The sequence below is a fragment of the Scyliorhinus torazame genome, chromosome 12 (genome assembly GCF_047496885.1).
Source record: "Scyliorhinus torazame isolate Kashiwa2021f chromosome 12, sScyTor2.1, whole genome shotgun sequence".
Taxonomy (NCBI): Eukaryota; Metazoa; Chordata; class Chondrichthyes; order Carcharhiniformes; family Scyliorhinidae; genus Scyliorhinus; species Scyliorhinus torazame.
Window position 1 is genome coordinate 135,643,368 of NC_092718.1, and position 13,497 is coordinate 135,656,864.

The following is a 13,497-nucleotide window of genomic DNA, read 5'->3' on the forward strand; positions in this document are numbered from 1 at the left end:
TCAGTGTCAGTGTTTGGGGTCAGGGTGAAGGATCAGTGTCGGGGTTTGGGGTCAGGGTGAAGGGTCAGTGTCGGGTTTTGGGGTCAGGGTGAAGGGTCAGTGTCGGGGTTTGGGGTCAGGGTGAAGGATTAGTGTCGGGGTTTGTGGTCAGGGTGAAGGATCAGTGTTGGGGTTTGGGGTCAGGGTGAAGGATCAGTGTCGGGGTTTGGGGTCAGGGTGAAGGATCAGCGTTGAGGTTTGGGGTCAGGGTGAAGGGTCAGTGTCGGGGTTTGGGGTCAGGGTGAAGGATCAGCGTCGGGGTTTGGGGTCAGGGTGAAGGGTCAGTGTCGGGTATTGGGGCCAGGGTGAAGGATCAGTGTCGGGGTTTGGGGTCAGGGTGAAGGGTCAGTGTCGGGGTTTGGGGTCAGAGTGTGGGATCAGTGTCGGGGTTTGGGGTTCATGGCGATGGATCAGTGTCGGGGTTTGGGGTCAGGTTGAAGGATCAGTGTCGGGGTTTGGGGTCAGGGTGAAGGGTCAGTGTCGGGGTTTGGGGTCAGGGTGAAGGGTCAGTGTCGGGGTTTTGGGTCAGGGTGAAGGGTCAGTGTCGGGGTTTGGGGTCAGGGTGTGGGATCAGTGTCGGGGTTTGGGATCAGGGTGAAGGATCATGTCCGGGTTTGGGGTCAGGGTGAAGGGTCACTGTCAGGGTTTGGGGTCAGGGTGTGGGATTAGAGTCGGGGTTTGGGGTCAGGGTGAAGGGTCAGTGTCGCGGTTTGGGGTCAGGGTGTGGGATCAGTCTCGGGGTTTGGGGTCAGGGTGAAGGGTCGGTGTCGGGGTTTGGGGTCAGGGTGAATGATCAGTGTCGGGGTTTGGAGTCAGTGTGAAGGATCAGTGTCGGGGTTTGGGGTAAGGCTGAAAGTTCAGTGTCGGGGTTTGGGTCAGGGTTTGGGGTCAGTGTCGGGGTTTGGGGTCAGGGCGATGGATCAGTGTTGGGGTTTGGGGTCAGGGTGTGGGATCAGTGTCGGGGTTTGGGGTCAGGCTGAAGGGTCAGTGTCAGGGTTTGGGGTCAGGCTGAAGGATCAGTGTCGGGGATTGGGGTCAGGGTGAAGCGTCAGTGTCGGGATTTGGGGTCAGGGTGTGGGATCAGTGTCGGGGTTTGGGGTCAGGGTGAAGGATCAGTGTCGGGGTTTGGGGTCAGGGTGTGGGATCAGTGTCGGGGTTTGGGGTCAGGGTGTGGGATCAGTGTCGGGGTTTTGGGTCAGGGTGAAGGGTCAGTGTCGGAGTTTGGGGTCAGGGTGTGGGATCAGTGTCAGGGTTTGGGGTGAGGGTGAAGAGTCTGTTTCGGTGTTTGGGGTCAGGGTGAAGCGTCAGTGTCGGGGTTGAGGGTCAGGATGAAGGGTCGGTGTCGGGGTTTGGGGTCAGGGTGAATGATCAGTGTCGCGGTTTGGGGTCAGAGTGAAGGATCAGTGTCAGTGTTTGGGGTCAGGGTGAAGGATCAGTGTCGGGGTTTGGGGTCAGGGTGAAGGGTCAGTGTCAGGGTTTGCGGTCAGGGTGTGCGATTAGAGTCGGGGTTTGGGGTCAGGGTGAAGGGTCAGTGTCAGGGTTTGGGGTCAGGGTGTGGGATCAGTGTCGGGGTTTGGGGTCAGGGTGTAGGGATCTGTGTTGGGGTCTGGGGTAAGGGTGAAGGGTCAGTGTCAGGGTTTGGGGTCAGGGTGTGGGATCAGTGTCTAGGTTTGGGTTCAGGGTGTTGGATCAGTGTCAGGGTTTGGGGTCAGGGTGAAGGATCAGTGTCGGGGTTTGGGGTCAGGGTGAAGGATCAGTGTCGGGATTTGGGGGTCAGGGTGAAGGGTCAGTGTCGGGGTTTGGGGTCAGGGTGAAGGGTCAGTGTCGGGGTGTGGAGTCAGGGTGAAGGGTCAGTGTCGGGGTTTGGGGCCTGGGTGAAGGATCAGTGTCGGGGTTTGGGGTCAGGGTATGGGATCAGTGTCTGGGGTTTGGGGTCAGGGTGAAGGAACAATGTCGGGGTTTGGGGTCAGGGTGAAGGATCAATGCGGGGTTTGGGGTCAGGGTGAAGGGTCAATTTTGGGGTTTGGGGTCAGGGTGAAGGGTCAGTGTCGGGGTTTGGGGTCAGGGTGAAGGGTCAGTGTCGGGGTTTGGAGTCCGTGTGAAGGATCAGTGTCGGGGTTTGGGGTCAGGGTGAAGGATCAGTGTCAGGGTTTGGGGTCAGGGTGAAGGGACAGTGTCGGGGTTTGGGGTCAGGGTGAAGGATCAATGTCGGGGTTTGGGGTCAGGGTGAAGGGTCAGTGTCGGGGTTTGGGGTCAGCGTGAAGGGTCAGTGTCGGGGTTTGGAGTCAGTGTGAAGGATCAGTGTCGGGGTTTGGGGTAAGGCTGAAGGTTCAGTGTCGGGGTTTGGGTCAGGGTTTGGGGTCAGTGTCGGGGTTTGGGGTCAGGGCGATGGATCAGTGTCGGGGTTTGGGGTCAGGGTGTGGGATCAGTGTCGGGGTTTGGGGTCAGGCTGAAGGGTCGGTGTCAGGGTTTGGGGTCAGGCTGAAGGATCAGTGTCGGGGATTGGGGTCAGGGTGAAGCGTCAGTGTCGGGATTTGGGGTCAGGGTGTGGGATCAGTGTCGGGGTTTGGGGTCAGGTTGAAGGATCAGTGTCGGGGTTTGGGGTCAGGGTGTGGGATCAGTGTCGGGGTTTGGTTTCAGGGTGTGGGATCAGTGTCGTGGTTTTGGGTCAGGGTGAAGGGTCAGTGTCGGAGTTTGGGGTCAGGGTGTGGGATCAGTGTCAGGGTTTGGGGTCAGGGTGAAGAGTCTGTTTCGGGGTTTGGGGTCAGGGTGAAGCGTCAGTGTCGGGGTTGAGGGTCAGGATGAAGGGTCAGTGTCGGGGTTTGGGGTCAGGGTGTGGGATCACTGTCGGGGTTTGGGGTCAGGGTGAAGGGTCAGTGTCGGGGTTTGGGGTCAGGGTGTGGGATCAGTGTCGGGGTTTGGGGTCAGGTGAAGGGTCAGTGTCGGGGTTTGGGGTCAGGATGAAGGGTCAGTGTCGGGGTTTGGGGTCAGGGTGTGGGACCAGTGTCGGGGTTTGGGGTCAGGGTGAAGGACAAGTGTTGGGGTTTGGGGTCAGGTTGAAGGGTCAGTGTCAGGGCTTGGGGTCAGGTTGAAGGATCAGTTTTGGGGTTTGGGGTCAGGGTGTGGGATCAGTGTCGCGGATTGGGGTCAGGGTCAAGGGTCAGTGTCGGGGTTTGGGGTCAGGGTGAAGGATCAGCGTCGTAGTTTGGGGTCAGGGTGAAGGGTCAGCGCCGTGGTTTGGGCTCAGGGTAAAGGATCAGTGTCGGGGTTTCGGGTCAGGGTGAAGGGTCAGCGTCGGGGTTTGGGGTCAGGGTGAAGGATCAGTGTCGGGGTTTGGGGTCAGGGATCAGTGTCGGGGTTTGGGGTCAGGGTGAAGGATCAGTGTCGGGGTTTGGGGTCAGGGTGATGGATCAGTGTCGGGGTTTGGGGTCAGGGTGTAGGGTCAGCGTCGAGGTTTGGGGTCAGGGTGAAGGATCAGTGTCGGGGTTTGGGGTCAGGGTGAAGGGTCAATGTGGCGTTTGGAGTCAGTTGAAGGGTCAATGTCGGGGTTTGGCATCAGGCTGATGTGTCAGTGTTGGATTTGGGGTCAGGCTGAAGGGTCAGTGTCGGGGTTTAGGGTCATGCTTCAGGGTCGGTGTCAGGGTTTGGACTCAGGGTGAAGGGTCAGTGTCGGGGTTTGGAGTCAGGGTGTGGGATCAGAGTCGGGGTTTGGGGTCAGGGTGAAGGGTCAGCGTCGGGGTTTGGGGTCAGTGTGAAGGATCAGTGTCGGGGTTTGGGGTCAGGGTGAAGGATCAGTGTTGGGGTTTGGGGTCAGAGTGAAGGGTCAGCGTTGGGGTTTGGGGTCAGGGTGAAGGATCAATGTCGGGGTTTGGGGTCAGGGTGAAGGAACAGTGTCGGGCTTTGGGTTCAGGGTGAAGGATCAATGTCGGGGTTTGGGGTCAGGGTGTAGGGTCAGCGTCGGGGTTTGGGGTCAGGGTGAAGGATCAGAGTCGGGGTTTGGGGTCAGGGTGTGGGATCAGTGTCAGGGTTTGGGGTCAGGGTGAAGGATCAGAGTCGGGGTTTGGGGTCAGGGTGAAGGGTCAGTGTTGGGGTTTGGGGTCAGGGTGATGCGTCAGTCTCGGAGTTTGAGGTCAGGGTGAAGGGTCAACGTCGGGGTTTGGAGGCAGGGTTAGGGTTTGTGGTCAGGGTGAAGTGTCAGTCTCGGAGTTTGAGGTCAGGGTGAAGGGTCAGTGTCGGGGTTTGGAGGCAGTGTTGGAGTATGGGGTCAGGCTGAAGGGTCAGTGTCCGGGTTTGGGGTCAAGGTGAAGGGTCAGTGTCAGGATGAAGGGTCAGTGTCAGGGTCAGTGTTGGGGTTTGGGGTCAAGGCGAAGGGTCAGTGTCAGGATGAAGGGTCAGGGTGAAGGGTCAGTGTCAGGGTTTATGGTCAGTGCGAAGGGCCAGTGTCGGGTATAAGGGCAATGTTAGAGTTTGGGGTCAGGCTGAAGAGTCAGTGTCTGGGTTTGGGGTCACTGTCAGGGTGAATGGTCAGTTTTGGGGATGGGGTCAGAGGTAATAGGGGAAGTTGTGAAGGATCAGAAGTGAGGAGTTGGGGGAGTTCGGAAGGGTCAGTATGGTGGGGATATAACATAGAACATGGAACATTACAGCGCAGTACTGGCCCTTCGGCCCTCGATGTTGCGCCGACCTGTGAAACCACTCTAAAGCCCATCTACACTATTCCCTTATCGTCCAGATGTCTATCCAATGACCATTTGAATGCCCTTAGTGTTGGCGAGTCCACTACTGTTGCAGGCAGGGCATTCCATGCCCTAACTACTCTCTGAGTAAAGAACCTACCTCTGACATCTGTCCTATATCTATCTCCCCTCAATTTAAAGCTATGTCCCCTCGTGCTAGACATCACCATCTGAGGAAAAAGGCTCTCACTGTCCACCCTATCCAATACTCTGATCATCTTGTATGCCTCAATTAAGTCACCTCTTAACCTTCTTCTCTCTCACGAAAACAGCCTCATGTCCCTCAGCCTTTCCTCATAAGATCTTCCCTCCATACCAGGCAACATTCTGGTAAATCTCCTCTGCACCCTTTCCAATGCTTCCACATTCTTCCGATAATGCAGCGACCAGAATTGCACGCAATCCTCCAAATGCGGCCGCACCAGAGTTTTGTACAGCTGCAACATGACCTCATGGCTCCGAAACTCAATCCCTCTACCAATAAAAGCTAACACACCGTACGCCTTCTTAACAACCCTCTCAACCTGGGTGGCAACTTTCAGGGATCTATGTACATGGACACCGAGATCTCTCTGCTCATCCACACTGCCAAGAATCTTACCATTAGCCCAGTACTCGGTCTTCCTGTTATTCCTTCCAACATGAATCACCTCACACTTTTCTGCATTAAACTCCATTTGCCACCTCTCAGCCCAGCGCTGCAGCTTATCTATGTCCCTCTGTAACTTGTAACATTCTTCCGCACTGTCCACAACTCCACCGACTTTAGTGTCATCTGCAAATTTACTCACCCATCCTTCTACGCCCTCCTCCAGGTCATTATAAAAATTACAAACAACAGTGGCCCCAAAACAGATCCTTGTGGTACACCACTAGTAACTGGACTCCAGTCTGAACATTTCCCATCAACCACCACCCTTTGTCTTCTTCCAGCTAGCCAAATTCTGATCCAAACTGCTAAATCGGAAGGGTCAGTATGGAGGGGATGGTGGAGTTCGAAAGGGTCAGTATAGAGGGGATGGGGGAGTTTGGAAGGGTCAGTATGGAGGGGATGGGGGGTTTGGAATGGTCAGTATGGAGGGGATGTGGGAGTTCAGAAGGGTCTGTATGGAGGGAATGGGGGAGTTCGGAAGGGTCAGTATGGAGGAGATGGGGGAGTTCGGAAGGGTCAGTATGGAGGGGATGGGGGGTTCGGAAGGGTCAGTATGGAGGGGATGGGGGAGTTCGGAAGGGTCTGTATGGAGGGGATGGGGGAGTTCGGAAGTGTCAGTATGGAGGGGATGGGGGGGTTCGGAAGGTCAGTATGGAGGGGATGGGGGAGTTCGGAAGTGTCAGTATGGAGGGGATGGGGGAGTTCGGAAGTGTCAGTATCCAGGGGATGGGGGAGATCGGAAGGGTCAGTATCCAGGGGATGGGGGGGATCGGAAGGGTCAGTATGGCAGGGATGTTGGAGTTCGGAAGTGTCAGTATCCAGGGGATGGAGGAGATCGGAAGTGTCAGTATCCAGGGGAAGGGGAATATCGGAAGGGTCAGTCTGGAAGGGATGGGGGAGTTCGGAAGGTTCAGTATGGAGGGGATGGGGGAGTTCGGAAGGGTCAGTGTGAAGGGGAGGGGGGAGATCGGAAGTGTCAGTATCCAGGGGATGGGGGTGATCGGAAGTGTCAGTATGGCGGGGATGGGGGAGTTCGGAAGTGTCAGTACCAGGTGATGGGGGAGATCGGAAGTGTCAGTATCCAGGGGATTGGGGAGTTCGGAAGGGTCAGTATGGAGGGGATGGGGGAGTTCCGAAGGGTCAGTATCAGGGGATGGGGGAGTTCTGAAGGGTCAGTATCCAGGGGATGGGGGAGATCGGAAGTGTCAGTATCCAGGGGATGTTGGAGTTCAGAAGTCTCAGTATCCAGGGGATGGGGGAGATCGGAGGTGTCAGTATCCAGGGGAGGTGGGAGATCGGAAGTGTCAGTATGGCAGGGATGTTGGAGTTCGGAAGTGTCAGTATCCAGGGGAGGGGGGAGATCAGAAGTGTCAGTATCCAGGGGATGGGGGAGATCGGAAGTGTCAGTATCCATGGGATGGGGGAGTTCGGAAGCGTCAGTATCCAGGGGATGGGGGAGATCGGAAGTGTCAGTATCCAGGGGATGGGGGAGTTCGGAAGCGTCAGTATCCAGGGGATGGGGGAGATCGGAAGTGTCAGTATCCAGGGGATGGGGGAGTTCGGAAGGGTCAGTATGGAGGGGATGGGGGAGTTCGGGAGGGTCAGTATGGAGGAGATGGGGGAGTTCGGAAGGGTCAGTATGGAGGGGATGGGGGAGTCCGGAAAGGTCAGTATGGAGGGGATGGGGGAGTCCGGAAGGGTCAGTATGGAGGGGATGGGGGAGATCGGAAGGGTCAGTATGGAGGGGATGGGGGAGTTCGGAAGGGTCAGTATGGAGGGGATGGGGGAGTCCGGAAGGGTCAGTATGGAGGGGATGGGGGAGTCCGGAAGGGTCAGTATGGAGGGGATGGGGGAGATCGGAAGTGTCAGTATCCAGGGGATGGGGGAGTTCGGAAGCGTCAGTATCCAGGGGATGGGGGAGATCGGAAGTGTCAGTATCCAGGGGATGGGGGAGTTCGGAAGGGTCAGTATCCAGGGGATGGGGGAAATCGGAAGGGTCAGTATCCAGGGGATGGGGGAGTCCGGAAGGGTCAGTATGGCAGGGATGTTGGAGTTCGGAAGTGTCAGTATCCAGGGGATGGAGGAGATCGGAAGTGTCAGTATCCAGGGGATGGGGGATATCGGAAGGGTCAGTCTGGAAGGGATGGGGGAGTTCGGAAGGTTCAGTATGGAGGGGATGGGGGAGTTCGGAAGGGTCAGTGTGAAGGGAGGGGGCAGATCGGAAGTGTCAGTATCCAGGGGATGGGGTGATCGGAAGTGTCAGTATGGCGGGGATGGAGGAGTTCGGAAGTGTCAGTACCAGGTGATGGGGGAGATCGGAAGTGTCAGTATCCAGGGGATTGGGGAGTTCGGAAGGGTCAGTATGGAGGGGATGGGGGAGTTCCGAAGTGTCAGTATCAGGGGATGGGGGAGTTCGGAAGTCTCAGTATCCAGGGGATGGGGGAGATCGGAGGTGTCAGTATCCAGGGGAGGTGGGAGATCGGAAGTGTCAGTATGGCAGGGATGTTGGAGTTCGGAAGTGTCAGTATCCAGGGGAGGGGGGAGATCAGAAGTGTCAGTATCCAGGGGATGGGGGAGATCGGAAGTGTCAGTATCCAGGGGATGGGGGAGTTCGGAAGTGTCAGTATGGAGGGGATGGGGGAGATCGGAAGTGTCAGTATCCAGGGGATGGGGGAGTTCGGAAGCGTCAGTATCCAGGGGATGGGGGAGATCGGAAGTGTCAGTATCTAGGGGATGGGGGATTTCGGAAGGGTCAGTATCCAGGGGATGGGGGAGATCGGAAGTGTCAGTATCCAGGGGATGGGGGAGTTCGGAAGGGTCAGTATGGAGGGGATGGGGGAGTCTGGAAGGGTCCGTATGGAGGGGATGGGGGAGTCCGGAAGGGTCCGTATGGAGGGGATGGGGGAGATCGGAAGGGTCAGTATGGAGGGGATGGGGGAGTTCGGAAGGGTCAGTATGGAGGGGATGGGGGAGACCGGAAGGGTCAGTATGGAGGGGATGGGGGAGTCCGGAAGGGTCAGTATGGAGGGGATGGGGGAGATCGGAAGGGTCAGTATGGAGGGGATGGGGGAGTCCGGCAGGGTCAGTATGGAGGGGATGGGGGATTTCGGAAGGGTCAGTATGGAGGGGATGGGGGAGTTCGGAAGGGTCAGTATGGAGGGGATGGGGGAGTCCGGAAGGGTCAGTATGGAGGGGATGGGGGAGATCGGAAGGGTCAGTATGGAGGGGATGGGGGAGTTCGGAAGGGTCAGTATGGAGGGGATGGGGGAGATCAGAAGTGTCAGTATCCAGGGGATGGGGGAGATCGGAAGGATCAGTATCCAGGGGATGGGGGAGTCCGGAAGGGTCAGTATGGAGGGGATGGGGAAGACCGGAAGGGTCAGTATGGAGGGGATGGGGGAGATCGGTAGGGTCAGTATGGAGGGGATGGGGGAGTGCGGAAGGGTCAGTATGGAGGGGATGGGGGAGTCCGGAAGGGTCAGTATGGAGGGGATGGGGGAGTCCGGAAGGGTCAGTATGGAGGGGATGGGGGAGTTCGGAAGGGTCAGTATGGAGGGGATGGGGGAGTTCGGAAGTGTCAGTACCAGGTGATGGGGGAGATCGGAAGTGTCAGTATCCAGGGGATGGGGAAATCAGAAGTGTCAGTATCCAGGGGATGGGGGAGATCGGACGGGTCAGTATGGAGGGGATGGGGGAGATCGGAAGGGTCAGTATCCAGGGGATGGGGAAATCAGAAGTGTCAGTATCCAGGGGATGGGGGAGATCGGAAGGGTCAGTCTGGAAGGGATGGGGGAGTTCGGAAGGTTCAGTATGGAGGGGATGGGGGAGTTCGGAAGGGTCAGTGTGAAGGGAGGGGGCAGATCGGAAGTGTCAGTATCCAGGGGATGGGGTGATCGGAAGTGTCAGTATGGCGGGGATGGGGGAGTTCGGAAGTGTCAGTACCAGGTGATGGGGGAGATCGGAAGTGTCAGTATCCAGGGGATTGGGGAGTTCGGAAGGGTCAGTATGGAGGGGATGGGGGAGTTCCGAAGGGTCAGTATCAGGGGATGGGGAGTTCGGAAGTCTCAGTATCCAGGGGATGGGGGAGATCGGAGGTGTCAGTATCCAGGGGAGGTGGGAGATCGGAAGTGTCAGTATGGCAGGGATGTTGGAGTTCGGAAGTGTCAGTATCCAGGGGAGGGGGGAGATCAGAAGTGTCAGTATCCAGGGGATGGGGGAGATCGGAAGTGTCAGTATCCAGGGGATGGGGGAGTTCGGAAGTGTCAGTATGGAGGGGATGGGGGAGATCGGAAGTGTCAGTATCCAGGGGATGGGGGAGATCGGAAGTGTCAGTATCTAGGGGATGGGGGAGTTCGGAAGGGTCAGTATCCAGGGGATGGGGGAGATCGGAAGTGTCAGTATCTAGGGGATGGGGGAGTTCGGAAGGGTCAGTATCCAGGGGATGGGGGAGATCGGAAGTGTCAGTATCCAGGGGATGGGGGAGTTCGGAAGGGTCAGTATGGAGGGGATGGGGGAGTCCGGAAGGGTCAGTATGGAGGGGATGGGGGAGTCCGGAAGGGTCAGTATGGAGGGGATGGGGGAGATCGGAAAGGGTCAGTATGGAGGGGATGGGGGAGTTCGGAAGGGTCAGTATGGAGGGGATGGGGGAGACCGGAAGGGTCAGTATGGAGGGGATGGGGGAGTCCGGAAGGGTCAGTATGGAGGGGATGGGGGAGTCCGGAAGGGTCAGTATGGAGGGGATGGGGGAGATCGGAAGGGTCAGTATGGAGGGGATGGGGGAGTCCGGAAGGGTCAGTATGGAGGGGATGGGGGATTTCGGAAGGGTCAGTATGGAGGGGATGGGGGAGTTCGGAAGGGTCAGTATGGAGGGGATGGGGGAGTCCGGAAGGGTCAGTATGGAGGGGATGGGGGAGATCGGAAGGGTCAGTATGGAGGGGATAGGGGAGTTCGGAAGGGTCAGTATGGAGGGGATGGGGGAGATCAGAAGTGTCAGTATCCAGGGGATGGGGGAGTTCGGAAGGGTCAGAATCCAGGGGATGGGGGAGATCGGAAGGGTCAGTATGGAGGGGATGGGGGAGTTCGGAAGGGTTAGTATCCAGGGGATGGGGGAGTTCGGAAGTGTCAGTATGGAGGGGATGGGGGGGTTCGGAAGGTCAGGATGGAGGGGATGGGGGAGTTCGGAAGGGTCAGTATGGAGGGGATGGGGGAGTTCGGAAGGGTCAGTATCCAGGGGATGGGGGAGTTCGGAAGTGTCAATATGGAGGGGATGGGGGAGTTCGGAAGGGTCAGTATCCAGGGGATGGGGGAGATCGGAAGTGTCAGTATCCAGGGGATGGGGCAGTTCGGAAGTGTCAGAATCCAGGGGATGGGGCAGTTCGGAAGTGTCAGAATCCAGGGGATGGGGGAGATCGGAAGTGTCTGTATGGAGGGGATGGGGGAGATCGGAAGGGTCAGAATCCAGGGGATGGGGGAGATCGGAAGTGTCAGTATGGAGGGGATGGGGGAGATCGGAAGGGTCAGAATCCAGGGGATGGGGGAGATCGGAAGTGTCAGTATGGAGGGGATGGGGGAGATCGGAAGGGTCAGAATCCAGGGGATGGGGGAGATCGGAAGTGTCAGTATGGAGGGGATGGGGGAGTTCGGAAGGGTCAGAATCCAGGGGATGGGGGAGATCGGAAGTGTCAGTATGGAGGGGATGGGGGAGATTGGAAGGGTCAGAATCCAGGAGATGGGGCAGTTCGGAAGGGTCAGAATCCAGGGGATGGGGGAGTTTGGTAGTGTCAGTATGAAGGGGATGGGGGAGTTCGGAAGTGTCAGTAACCAGGGGATGGGGGAGTTCGGAAGGGTCAGAATCCAGGGGATGGGGGAGATCGGAAGTGTCAGTATGGAGGGGATGGGGGAGATCGGAAGGGTCAGAATCCAGGAGATGGGGCAGTTCGGAAGGGTCAGAATCCAGGGGATGGGGGAGTTTGGTAGTGTCAGTATGAAGGGGATGGGGGGGGTTCGGAAGGTCAGTATGGAGGGGATGGGGGAGTTCGGAAGGGTCAGTATGGCGGGGATGGGGGAGATCGGAACGGTCAGAATCCAGGGGATGGGGGAGATCGGAAGGGTCAGAATCCAGGGGATGGGGCAGTTCGGAAGGGTCAGAATCCAGGGGATGGGGGAGATCGGAAGTGTCAGTATGGAGGGGATGGGGGAGATCGGAAGGGTCAGAATCCAGGGGATGGGGGAGATCGGAAGTGTCAGTATGGAGGGGATGGGGTAGTTCGGAAGGGTCAGAATCCAGGGGATGGGGGAGATCAGAAGTGTCAGTATGGAGGGGATGGGGGAGTTCGGAAGGGTCAGAATCCAGGGGATGGGGCAGTTCGGAAGGGTCAGAATCCAGGGGATGGGGGAGTTTGGTAGTGTCAGTATGGAGGGGATGGGGGAGTTCGGAAGTGTCAGTATGGAGGGGATGGGGGAGATCGGAAGGGTCAGAATCCAGGGGATGGGGCAGTTCGGAAGTGTCAGAATCCAGGTGATGGGGGAGATCGGAAGTGTCAGTATGGAGGGGATGGGAGAGTTCGGAAGGGTCAGAATCCAGGGGATGGGGGAGATCGGAAGTGCCAGTATGGAGGGGATGGGGGAGTTCGGAAGGGTCAGAATCCAGGGGATGGGGCAGTTCGGAAGGGTCAGAATCCAGGGGATGAGGAGCTCGGAAGTGTCAGTATGGAGGGGATGGGGAGTTGTTTTTAGGAGTACAGTGTTGATATCAGAAGGGAGATTCTCTCTCACCTCCCTGAGTTATCGACCTCAGAAACACAGTCGGAACGAGGTTTGTTGCACCACAGATTTTCCCCATCTCCCGTCTTTCCCTCCGCCACTGGCGCCTGTTAGAAAGAGTTCCAAGTGGATTCTCGACCTCTTGACCATGTTACGGATGCAGCTTCCCCTGGCCATCAAGTGGGGGGCAGGGGATCTCGAACCCGAACCTTGTGACCCAGACGCAGGGAAACAAATAAATCCCAAACTTCACGAACAAATTGCCGGCTGAAGCAGGGATGGCAATGTTACATTTAGGAGAGGATGTATTGAAGCAGATGAGCGGGGAGAGGAAGGGAAGGGTCTGCTGCCAAGGTGAGATGAAGAGGGCGATGGATTGCGGAGGTAGCGGCCAGAGTGGGCTGGGGGGAGAGAGCAGGGCAACTTCATTTGGCATGCGGTCAAAAAACTGTTTCCCCTCGGGCAAACTTCAGGAATTTGGTTCCTGGGAATTTTGAGACAGATTGGAGGTGGGTTCCACCGCTCCCCCCCCCCCCCCCGCCCCCCCCCCCCCCCCCCCCCCCCCCCCCCGACTTTAGCATATCACGCATTAAAAGGTCACCACCAGAATTTAACTCCCCATCCAAAAACTCCCCTCCCCAGCCACCCACCAGTCATAAGTTAGAACAATCGCTTTACAACTGCTCCGAAGAGGCGGGCACCTGGCGAGGGAGACGTTATCCTCTTTCGAAGCGGCTGGACAGTCTGTAAATGCCAGCTTGTGCCTGAGACCGGGTGGCAGAAACGCAAGTTGGCGTGGAACATGATCGATGTCGGAAAGGAGGGAGGGAGGATTAGCGGAGAAGGGGGCAGCAGTGGCCAAACGAAGGGTGAAAGTGAGAGTGAAGCTTGTCTGGATGACCTTAAAATATGGCACCCAAATCTTCAACCTCATGAGGTCACAGCAGAGATGGTGACTTACTGCCCACCTGCACTGTGAGAATCGGTGAGCCCCTCGTCGATACATATTTCATGAACTGACCAGGACAAGATGGGCAAGTGAGACCCACCTCCGGCCCCCCACCCCCTGCCTCCCGACCGCGCCACAGGATTTAGACTCCAGAATGGGAGTGTCTCCCCTTCTCCATTTCATCATCTAAGGTACCCGCCTCAGCGCTGCCACCATGGCAGACTATCTCAAACACCCTCAAATAACACGGCACACTGTCGTCTGCTCTTCAATGGCTCCGAACGCTTGCCATGTCAAACATGTGCCTAAGCAGTGACCTTGCAAGGTGAGTGGTCACTCACTTAGGAGGCACAACACTG

General features: G+C 57.5%; 1 protein-coding gene across 1 annotated transcript in view; it reads right to left on the reverse strand.

Annotated features, from left to right (window-relative positions):
* pou2f2b (POU class 2 homeobox 2b) overlaps nucleotides 1–13,497 on the reverse strand; it is a 1,400,389-nt gene that overhangs the window by 881,873 nt on the left and 505,019 nt on the right. The window lies entirely within an intron of this gene.